At 42.0% G+C, this 10371-nt stretch overlaps 1 pseudogene; it reads right to left on the reverse strand.

Annotated features, from left to right (window-relative positions):
* Nucleotides 1-2657: 2657 nt before the first annotated feature.
* Nucleotides 2658-3315, reverse strand: LOC102911252 (large ribosomal subunit protein uL6 pseudogene; annotated as a pseudogene).
* Between the last annotated feature and the right edge of the window lie 7056 nt (nucleotides 3316-10371).

Raw genomic sequence — 10371 nt, forward strand, 5'->3', positions numbered from 1 at the left:
AGACCACACACCTGGGACTCATAGTGCAGCTTAGTATCACATAGGATCTGTGTTCATGGTACAGCTGCTTAGGCTGTATCAAGTCTGACTTTGTTTGTTTCTTTGTATATAGGGAGTGGACTATGCACGCTGAAAAATTAACGTATACTAGTTCTGTAAATCTTATCTAGTAGGTCTCTCTAAAAAACACTCTAAGTGAATCCCAGGTAAACTGCTTGGCCTATGTTCACATCCCGAGGATGGCCGCATTTGTCTGGATCCACAGGGATAGAATCTAGTATTATTACCAATGCACTTGGAATGCTGCCCATCACATCAGCTCACTATTAGATCTAGTGCCCCCTGGAGGACACGATGAACTTAATGCGACAGCAATAATTACAGATTTAGGGGAACTGGTACAATGGGAAAATCATTATTTTCCTCTTATTTTGATAGAGTTTTGACAGTTTCTCAGAAAAGCATATAAAAGATGTAGTTACGATTCAATTAGAAAATGTGGTATGTTACTACACTATCTCTACATCATACTATTTAAAAATAGGATGGGAAATAATATACATTACTTTCAGGGTATAAATACATCACAGAGGAGTCTGCTGGTGCCCAAAAGATCTCTAAGCAGCTATCATTTTCTAAGCTTCTCATAAGATGTTCCACTTACACAAAAATGATTGTTCTATTATAAAACATATTTAAAATTTTGATTTATAACAAAAAGTTGGAATAAAACAAAGATTTTCCCTCAGAATAATTAAACCCACAGTATTACCGTAAAGGTATGACATATGCAAAGACTTTATCAAAGCCTCATATTCTTACAGCATGTCAACTTGACTCCTATACTCTATGACCTCATTTTATTTGTTTTAGTAAAAGTTGTTCCATGCCCTACACTATACTTGGTAACTGAGACTCTGGAAGACCACTGTGCTCACTCCTTGCATGCACTGTGCTATCTGACCAGAGCTATTCTTTATCTTGGGATAAACTAGTTAAGAAACACAGAATCAGCTTTTAGAAGTTCGTTATTATTTTGCACAAAACAGTAGTAGACATAATTATTAAGATGAGTATCTATGTAAATTATATATAAATATAATTGGTTTGGTCAGCTGTGCAAATGTCAATGTACACGAAACCATGTTGAACTATTTTGTCCCTTTTGAGTTGTTAGCCAAAGAGAAGCACAGAGCTGCTCTAGCATTCTCAGGCAAGGCATCACCTCTTCCTGTATGAAGGCCTCTCCTCTGAAGAGTCCCTCAGTCAGCTACTCCAACCTGACTCATTCTTTCCTCACCGTAATGAAGCAGCAGAATAAAGAAGTAGCCCCAGTCCAGACACAAGAAAGTAGGTGTATGGCAGACCTCAAGAAACTCCACTTGAGACAGAGATAGTAACAGCAGAGCATTTGAGGCTTCCTGTTTGCTGGCCACTGTCCTGGCATGTCTAACAAACATGAGTGATGAATGTTGTGTATCCTGTGCACATAACAGGAGGGGGTTAATAACTGGCTCAAGGTCACCTAGCAGTAAATGGCAGGATCCATATTTTATTATTTTTTAAATAATAAAACACTAGCTGTTCCACCTCTTGTTTATCAAAATGTTAAAGTACATTATTCAATGTAAGAGACAGTTATTTCCTTTTCTCAGAGAACGGGGAGAGTAGTATGAGTCAGCTAAGATATGAATTAGGGCCAACCGACAAGATGGCTCCGTGGGTAAAAATGCTCGCTGTCCATTCCTGCCCGCTGTCCATTCCTGCCCTGAGCTCTATCCCTTGGACTCACATGGCAGGAAGTGAGAACTGACTCCTGAAAGTTGTCCTCTAACTTGTGTGCTGTGACATGTGTGCTCTACATACACACAAACACTAAACAAATACATACATAAATTCACACATAATCATATAAACGTACAAGTAGAATTAAAATACATAGAAAATGTCAGGATATGAATTGGTTCATTGGTTCATAAACCCCTAGACCTTCTATGTGGGGGGCATGATTTCATAATAACCAGTGAGAATTTACCTTTGTATTTCAGTAGACTTTTGTCTATTAAAATGGGTCTTATTGACAATTCACATGGACCTTTTGCATGCCATTCACAATTTTGACCAATAGGTAGTTCTCTCACTTAGCAGATGCAAAGGTTTATTGAGGGATAACACCAAAAAGGACAGGAAGAGGCAAGACTGGGCAGAAGACAGGACAGGTAGACACGACATGCAGAGCGGGCAGATTCGCTTCCTCAATGACGCTCAACAGGGTAGTTAAACAAAAATGACCAGGCCCAAGAGTCAGCAGCATCCTAAGTCACTGGCTGTGGCCCCTAGGAACACAAGGGCCTCAGTTCAACAGTTGAGAAGATTCTAAAGGCACTTGGAGCTAAAGTGTACTCCTTATAATTAAGTGGCAAGTGTTTTTTTCAGGGGTGATTATAATTACCCCCATGGCTATTATCATGAGAAATTTCCCTAACTACTTAATAAAGTTAGAGTAACTCTAGAATCACTGTGTTCCTAAAATAGTAAGCCCAAGACGACGTTAGTAAATGTAGTAAAACAATCTTTTGGAAATCCTACGGCAATTTAGTGGGATTATTAAATGAGGCAAATCTATAGAATCAACAGTACTTTCTTTCTTTCTTTCTTTTTTTTTTTAATACAAGTCTTTTATTGTCCCCACAGATACCCCAAATTGTACTTAAATGCAAAAATCCTGTTTCTGGAGCTGGGTAGCTTAGGTCTTACTCATCAGCCTGCTCCACTGTTCCCTTTCCAGACACATAGATGCCATCCAAAAACTTTCTGATATCCTTGTTTTTAACTGTTGTGGCTTGCTGAATCAGAGCCGCTGAATTTGAATCAAGTTCAGTATCATTCTCTTCAAGGATCCTTCTGGGCTTGAGAGACAGAACAAGAAATGCCTGTCTGCATCTGAACCCTGTGGATGTATTTTTCACCCAAGAAATTTTGGATTTCAAGCAAAGACCCATTCTCCTGAGTAACGACGTTGATGCGGAAGTGAGCACACACAGACCTCATCTTGTAGGAGAAGCCCGGTGTACCACCCTTGATCATGTTCTGAACGTGACTGCAGATGGTGCGGACAGTGGCCAGTTCTTTCTGTTACCCCACCATTTGTCAACCCAGAGCCTCTTCTTCCCACGAGACTCAGCTCTACATTGATGTGATTGAAGTCCCTCCAGAGGGTTCCTCTGGGGCTCTTCACAATGACTGTGCACCCTTCAGAGTGATGTCCACATTTTCTGGAATGTCCACAGTCTGATTGCTAAGAATGGTCTTCATTCTCACAGTAGATGGGGCAAAGTCAACCGCACTTTCTAATGTAAATAAGTACACAGAAAGGCAAATGAAAAAACTACGCCTTCTACTTAGAAGCAAAGTCTACAAAACACTTCATTGACATAGATAAAGTAGTTCAGTTCTTTAGTAAATATCCAAAATATTTGAAAACAGACACTTGAATGGGTGTTTTTCAGTCATTTTCATAACAGAACCATCCACAAAAGCTAAAAACTGGAACTGAGTCAAAAGTCCATTGAGGATGAATGGCTAACAGAACAGATCTATTCCTCATGTGCATGCACACACACATCCTTACACAAAATCTGACACATGGCAAAAGGATGAACCTTGAGGGCTTTGCACTAAGTGAAATACGCCATACCAAAGGACAAACGGTGCATGATTTCATGCTGTGAGATACCTCAGGTGCTCAGTTCAGAGCTAGACAAAGGAAAACAGTGTCTAAAGGGAGTGGAGATAGGAAGGTGATGTTTACTGGGTCAGGGGTTCAATATCAGAAGATGGAAACATTATGGAAATGGATGGCAGTGACAGGTGTAAAACTATTGAATATGCTGATGCCACTGAGTTGTCCACTTAAAATCAGGAAAAATAAAAATAGTTCAGCTAAGGAGAATAACCCAGAAATCACCCTGAGTTTATAGTGTGACAACACAGTACCACATTAGAGTGGTTATTTGAGATATAGTTACTCAGTCAAATGGCCTACAAATTGAAAAAATAAATATGGACTCTGATGTCACATTACAGAAAAACTTAAATCACATGTTCATTACGTATTTAAATGTTAAAAAAAAAGCAGTATAGTAAATGCTACAATTTGGATTTGGAATATACCCAGGAATCTGGGTCTGTGTGTCTGTCTCTCTCCCAGTTGCCATGAGCTGAACCAGTTTCCTCTGCTTCATGCTTCTGCTATGGTTCCCTGCCTCAGCACACCCAGAAGCAACAAAGCCATCTGACTCTCTGAACCCATGAGCCAAAATAAACCTAGCCTCCCTAAAGCTGCTTATCCATAGTTCTTCCCAGAGATGGCGTGCTAACACAAACAATACTCATAGAAATGCTTTATGTTTAAGATAAAGCTAAACCCTGGGTGGTGGTAGCGCACACCTTTAATCCTAGCACTCTGGAGGCAGAGGCAGGCATAAGTCTGTTAGTTTGTGGCCATCCTGGTCTACAGAGCGAGTTCACTGACAGCCAGGGCTACACAGACAAACCCTGTCTTTAAAAACAAAACAAGGCAGGAGTCCCGAGGGCAGCCACTCCACCACCAATGGACTCTGCATCCTACAAGACCCACTCTGCCACCCAAACCCACTGAAGGCGTGAAGACCAAGAACTACAGCTGGTTAAGCTTTTAGGCTTTTAGCAGCAGTTCAGCTGAGATCCATTCGGATGAGGACACAGAGGTTTCCAGTCTGAGGAGACAGGATCAGCTGAGGAATTGGCAAGGTGAGATAGTTGTGGCTTGTTCCGCTTCTCTGATCTTCCAGCATTCACCCCAATACCTGGCTTCAGGTTTGATTTTATTAATACGACCTGTTAAGATTCGTGCTACAGAGCCGGGCGGTGGTGGCGCATACCTTTAATCCCAGCACTCGGGAGGCAGAGCCAGGCGGATCTCTGTGAGTTCGAAGCCAGCCTGGGCTACCAAGTGAGTTCCAGGAAAGGCGCAAAGCTACACAGAGAAACCCTGTCTCGAAAACCAAAAAAAAAAAAAAAAAAAAAAAAAAAAGATTCGTGCTACAGGATGTAGCCTTGAATGCATTGGCACAGGAGACTTTCTGAATATAATACCAGTAGCTCAGACACTGAGATCAACAATTAATAAATGAGACCTCCTGAAACTGAAAAGCTTCTGTAAGGCAAAGGATGTGGTCAATAAGACAAAATGACAGCCTACAGAACGGGAAAAGATTTTCACCAACCCCACATCTGACAGAGGGCTGATCTCCAAAGTATATAAAGAACTCAAGAAACTAGACATCAAAGTATAAAATAATCCAATTAAAAAATGGGGTACAGATTTAAATAGAGAATTCTCAGAAGAATCTCAAATGGTCAAGATACACTTAAAGAATTGTTCAACATCCTTAGCTATCAGGGAAATGCAAATCAAAACAACTCTGAGATACCATCTTACACCTGTCATAATGGCTAAAATAAAAAATGCTAATGACAGCCTATGTGGGAAAGGATGTGGAGTAAGGGGAACATTCCTCCTCTGCTGGTGAGAATACAAACTTGTACAGCCACTTTGGAAATCAGTATGGCAGGTTTCTCAGAAAATTGGGAATCAACCTACCTCAAGACCAGCTATACTAATCTTGGGCATATACCCAAAGGACTCTCTACCACACCACAAGGACACTTGTTCAACTATGTTCATAGCAGCACTATTTGTAATAGCCAGAACCTGGAAACAACCTAGATGTCCCTCAACTGAAGAATGGATAAAGAAAATGTGGTACATTTACACAATGGAGTATTACTCAGTGGTAAATAATAATAATAATAATAATAATAACAACATCAAGAAATTTGCAGATAATGGTTGGAACTCGAAAAAATCATCCTGACTTTGGTAACTCAGACCTAGAAAGACAAACACAGTATGTACTCACTCATAAGTGGATATTAAATGTAAAGCAAAGGATAGCCAGGCTACAATCCACAGCCCCAAAGAAGCGAGCTAGCAAGGAGGACCCTAAGAGGGACACATGGATTGCCCTGGGAAGGGAAAATGGATGAGACTTCCTGGGTAAACTTGGGGTGGAGAAGGGGAGAGGGGAGAGGGTAAGGAATGGGAACATGGGGGATCTGGATGCAACCATCCAGTTGGGGAAGGGACAGATGAAGGAGATATCTTGTTAGAGGGGGCCATTACGGGGGCTAGAGAAAAACCTGGTACCAGGGAAACCCCAGGAATCCACAAGGACGACCCCAGCTAAGACTCCTAGCAATAGTGGAGAGAGTGCCTGAACTGGCTATCACTGTAATCAGATGGTGACTACCCTAGTTGTCATCATAGAACCTTCATCCAGTAACTGATGGAAGCAGAAGCAGAGATCTCCACTAAGCCCTGGGCTGAGCTCTGGGAGTCCAGTTGAAGAAAGGGAGGAAGGATCATATGAACAAAGGGTCAAGATGATGATGGGGAAAACCACAGAGACAGCTGACCCAAGCTTGTGGGAGCTCACAGACTCTAGACAGACAGCTAGGGAGTCTGCATGGGGACCAACCTAGGCCCTCTGCATGTGGGTGACAGTTGTGTAGTTTGGTCTGTTTGTGGGGCCCCTAGCAATGGGACCAGGATCTGTCCCTAGTGCATGAGCTGGCTTTTTGGAACTATTCCCAATGATGGAATGCCTTGCTCAGCCTTGATGCAGGGGGAGGAGCTTGGTCCTGCCTCAACTTGATATGACATGCTTTGTTGACTCATGGGAGGGGGGCTTACCACATCTGAGGAGTGGATGTGAGGGTAGAAAGGAGGGGAGGGGAGGGAACAGGAGGAGAGGAGAGAGGAAAAATTGTGGTTAGTATGTAAAATAAATTTAAAAATTAATAAAACAGAAAGAAAAAGAAAAAACAGATAAAGCTAAAACGCTAGTATTATTGGAATAATATATAAACAAATTTGGCAACTGGGGAAGTAACATTTTAATCGAAACTGACTAAATGAACTGATGTCTCTGCTACAGGAAGAATCTGTAAAAGGCTCTACAACAATCTAAATGGACAAATGAATATGAAGAGAAAGCAGTTAAAGAGGAAATCCAAACAGCCAAAGTATCCAGAGTCCACGCCCCCCCTCCCTCTCTCTCTCTCTCTCTCTCTCTCTCTCTCTCTCACACACACACACACACACACACACACACACACACACACACACACACACACACACGTCTTCTCTTCACACCAAAAGAAAAGGAGAGTCTGATTCCTGCCCCCCCCTTGCATCTACACTAACCATGTGGCTTGTTTTCTGAAGTCAGGTAGAATGTCCCACGCCACTTCCAACCCTGGGAATTAAGAGGACTGACATCTTCTCTTTTAGCCTTCTGGAGTCTACCTGTCATTTATATCAATCCACGTGTGGCTGGGGAGTGGTTTAAAGGGGTGGGGGAATGCCTGGGAGGATGGCAGGAAAGCAGGTAAATCTTTGCCACTTGAACGCCTGTGGGATGTCTCAGTCCTTGCTTCGCTGCTGCTCATGAGTGACAAACGTTCTTGTAGTTGAAAAAGAAATGGACTTTAAACCACAGTGGGAGGCTATTCCATGGCAGGATTCTATTGTTTGTTCGGTATGGGGGGTGAGCATGTGACAGCCATGGGGGCTGGTGCTGGGGGTTGGGGTGAGGATGTAGCAGTCCCAGGTTGATGCTGAGTGTCTTTCTTTGTTGCTCTTCATCTGACTTTTTAAGGCAGGTCTCTTACTAAACCTGGAACACACATTTTCACCTAGATTTCCTGGCCAGTGAGTCAGTTCTCAGGCTCCTCTTTTCTCTGTCCCCTCCAGTGTTGGGGTCACAGAATGTGCTTCTGTACCTAGCTTTTTATGTGTATCTGGGAATTCATACAGATCTTCATGCTTTCACAAGCAGCCTTTTATCCACTGAGACGTCTCCCCAACCCCCTGATCCAAGACGAAGTTGCTTCCAGATGAAAATTTGTAATGGACATGACTCAGTGAATGGAAGATAATAGTAATTGTGAAGAAACTGAATAAGGGACTCTGACATGTCCTTAATACTTATGACTTTAAGGTTTGAAAAATGTACTTGTTTGATCAAAGACAACACCATCTCTGTCACATTTGTTTAGGTCTGTGGCAGAAGTAAGGTCCAGAGCAGTCATCTTCAAAACTGTACTGTCGTCCTCCAGAATACAATGGTCACTTGGTTCTGTTGCTTCAGGTAGAATGTCGCGGAGGTAGAAGCAGGTGGAGAAAGAGCTGATCATGATATGGCCGACAGAGAGAAGATACAGAAACAGAGAAGGGCTGGAGGCAAGGGAGCCCCACCTCCTCCAGCCAGACCTCACGTTTACAAGGTGATGTTCTTCACTTCCCCTTCTTATCACGTGCGCTGCTTCTGATTCCTCTGTGTGTAAGGTGGAAAGGTCCCTATTCTCCTAAAGCTTAAGGAAAAATAATTATAATTGTGTCCTATAAATGGAAACGAGACACAGTTGCGGCAAAGGTGTCTAAACAGTTATCTGATGTTTTCAAAATAAAAATTGGGGCAGGCAAGATGATACCTGTGACTTGAATTCAATCCCTGGGACCCACCTGGCAGACGGAAAGGACTCACGATGTCCTCTGACCTCCACGCGTGTGCCACAGCACAAGTGCCCACACATTTTCATGCCGTGTATTATTATTTCCAGCGTTTAACCAATCCTTCTGTTTATCACTGGTTTTTTGTTTGTTTGGTTTTTTTTGTTGTTTTTCGAGACAGGGTTTCTCTGTGTAGCTTTGCGCCTTTCCTGGATCTCGCTCTGTAGACCAGGCTGGCCTCGAACTCACAGAGATCCTCCTGCCTCTGCCTTCCGAGTGCTGGGATTAAAGGCGTACTCCACCACCACCCAGCAATGTTTATCACTGATTTGATCTGGTCCCCTTCTTCTACTCCTATGAAAATGGCTGTCCTTAGCATGTAATATTTTAGATCTCCTAGAACATTAAGGCTTGGAGTAAGTGTGTTGAAGTCAATATAATTTATTAGAACTGGTAATAGTAACCTGCAGAACAATTTTAAGTAGATAGACTACCTATCCTAGTGAGTCTACTTTGGAAATCACCTAAATGTAAATAGTAAATATATATGAAAGTTATGAAAATATTACATTAACAAATATGAATAAAAAAGTATTAGTTCTCCAAGTCCTGACAAGGAAGGCTATTTACTACAGTTAAAGCAGGAAAGATGTGAGAAGGGACAGAGAGACAGCTCAGAGGTTAAGTGTGCATGCTGTTCTTGCATATGACAGGAATTCACCTACACATCCATTTCCAGAAGGATCCGATGCTTCTGTCCTCTATGGGCACCTGAACTCAGCTCATATACCTGCACATAGACACACACATACACATAACTAAAGATAATAAAAATAAATCCACAAAAGAGAAAAGATGGAAGAATGTCATTGTCTACATTCAAGAAACAGAGATTTCACTTCATGATAAGAACACTGAAGTCTTGGAGGAACAAACAGACCCACTTAATTCACAACTTTGCAGTATCAGGTATCAGCCCAGAGCAGATGCACTGAATGAGCAAGAAGCTTCCAGACCCGAACTCAAGAGCGCCCCCTCCTTCCCGCTCCAGTTACTGAGCAATAAGGAAGGCCATGCTTCCTCCACACCCCTAGGGCTCATCTTCCCGTCACTGTCACTTGTCTTCTCAACAGAAACCGTCCCTGGGTTTGTCCCCAAGCCTCACACTTGTCTATTTTAAAGCTTTTCCTGCATGTAGTTTTGCAGGCAAGCTTGGCAGTGAGTAAGTTTTTACTCGAAACTTCTAGTCTGGGTAGAGCAGAGCTTAGGAGAGCTTGGGTTGGGGGAACAGACAGACTAGCAGGTACCAATGGGGGTGTGGTGTTTTCTGTTAGTTTGTACCTGGGTCTAAGCTGGATCAAGGCACCATTGAAAATGAGCCATTAGAGTTATTTCTTATACTATACATATGTCATAAACAGTTCTCTAGAATATGCAGCATAAATTTTAAAAACTTAAACTAAATAAAAATTCCATATATAAGAACAACATGCAAACTCTTTAAGTGTTCTTGTGTATGAAGAAAAAAAGTGTCTTTCAATAAAAAACTGCCAAATACCTAGAAATAAAACTACCTACGAAGCATGGAATCCCTTTAAGGAAAGAAAACCTAGAAAACTTCCATTAGCTACATAAAGGACATCACTGAAGATGGGATGGCACTGGAGCTGTAGTGAGTTGTATATACACACACATTTCCGAGTTCTTAAAGACACAGCAACTAAATTGAAACAATCAAACTCTATCAATGTTTA

Source organism: Peromyscus maniculatus, chromosome 13, assembly GCF_049852395.1.
Source record: "Peromyscus maniculatus bairdii isolate BWxNUB_F1_BW_parent chromosome 13, HU_Pman_BW_mat_3.1, whole genome shotgun sequence".
NCBI classification, from domain to species: Eukaryota; Metazoa; Chordata; class Mammalia; order Rodentia; family Cricetidae; genus Peromyscus; species Peromyscus maniculatus.